General features: G+C 50.4%; 1 pseudogene; it reads right to left on the reverse strand.

Annotated features, from left to right (window-relative positions):
• Positions 1–852: 852 nt before the first annotated feature.
• LOC130023173 (immunoglobulin heavy variable 1-69-like) lies at positions 853–1,293 on the reverse strand (annotated as a pseudogene).
• Positions 1,294–1,595: the final 302 nt, after the last annotated feature.

A 1,595-nucleotide genomic window follows, 5' to 3' on the forward strand; every position in this document is an offset into this window, starting at 1 on the left:
CTGCAGAAAACTAATGTCTCACTCCATACCACATATTTCCCAAAATTATCTGTCAGTTGGTGACATCAGACCTGACGTAAACTCAGCTCAGGTGCATGAGTCCTGGGGCAGAGGGAGCTGCAACTGAGGCCTCGCTCTAGATCCTGTCTGCTGGTCCATGCTACTGCCAGCCCTCCTGGGCACATCCCAGACTGTGTGTCTGTTCTGAGCTGGGCTGAGATGCCCCCAACATAAGGGTTTCACAGACAACTGACCCCAACCATTTCCTTATCAGCATGTGATTATAGAAATGTGACCATGATCCCTTCCATGTAGAGTCATATCCTCCACTGTCTTTTGTCCAGTGTCAGGATTCCAGGTCAGAAATACAGAGATATGAAGATGTACAAAGGGGAACGTTTCCATAGAAACTCAGGAAGGGAGTCTGGCCAACACCAGGATTTCTTCTCAAAGAAAAGGGTTTCTTGCAGAGACAGAATTTCAAAGAAAATGTATAACATTGGGAGTCTGCCATGGGTAGACCTGTAGTTCAGGATCCTGCAATGACACCAGCCCAAGCTTCCCTGCCGTTCTTCCAGTACCATCCGGGGTGCTCCGCTACACAATCCTAGAAGAAAATATGAGTAACACCAGGTGTACTAGAGAGAAGCCAATTTCCTCTTGGCTGATTATGGCAGACAAAGAAAGATCCTAAGCTGTTTCCTCAAATGAAGCCTGGCCCTGTGAGCCCCACGCTGTGTCTCAGACCCTGACTCTCTGAGGAGGAAGTCAGGAGGATCAGTGTCCCTGTCATCTCCTCACCCGGCACAGCTGCCTCACCCTCAGGTTTCTGACAGACTCACGTTGTGGTTGTCACACTGTGTCTCTCACACAGTAATACACGGCCATGTCCTCAGTGCTCAGCCTGCTCAGTTCCATGTAGGCTGTGTTCTTGGACTTGTCTGCAGTGAGTGTAAGTCTGCCCTGGAACTTCAGTGCGTAGTTTGTGTTATCATAGTAAGGATTTATCCATCACATCCACTCGAGTCCTTGTCCCGGGGCCTGCCACACCCAGCTCATCACATATTCGGTGAAGGTGTATCTGGACGCCTTGCAGGATATCTTTACTGATGTCCCAGGTTTTCCCACCTCAGCCCCCGACTGCACCAGCTATACCTGGGAGTTCACACCTGTGGAATGCAGACAGGAGTGGGTGAACTCCGCTTGACTGGTCCCGTTCCCTCAGCCCAGGGCATGGGTACACTTACCTGCAGCCACTGCTACCAGGAAGACAATTCTCCAGGTCCAGTCCATGGTGGGTAACGCACACTCAGGAGCTTCTGAAGGTGTGATTGTTTTTGCTGTGTGAGGTTGTTCAGTTACAGACACATCTGTATTTGATTTAGTGTCTCTCATGTAATTTGCATATTCATGAGGAGGTAAAATTCATAGCTGAAGGCCTAGTTCAACCTGAGAAGGGGCTGGTGGAAGCCACTGGGTCCATCTTCAGGGGGAGTGAAGAGGTCCACGTTCTGAGCCTTGTTTGAGGAGATGAGACCCTGCCCTGTCCCAGGACTCTGTGCACACAGAGTCTCCCCTCCTGAGGGCCAAGGTCT

This window comes from Sorex fumeus, unplaced genomic scaffold (genome assembly GCF_029834395.1).
Source record: "Sorex fumeus unplaced genomic scaffold, SorFum_2.1 ptg000022l, whole genome shotgun sequence".
Classification (NCBI taxonomy): domain Eukaryota; kingdom Metazoa; phylum Chordata; class Mammalia; order Eulipotyphla; family Soricidae; genus Sorex; species Sorex fumeus.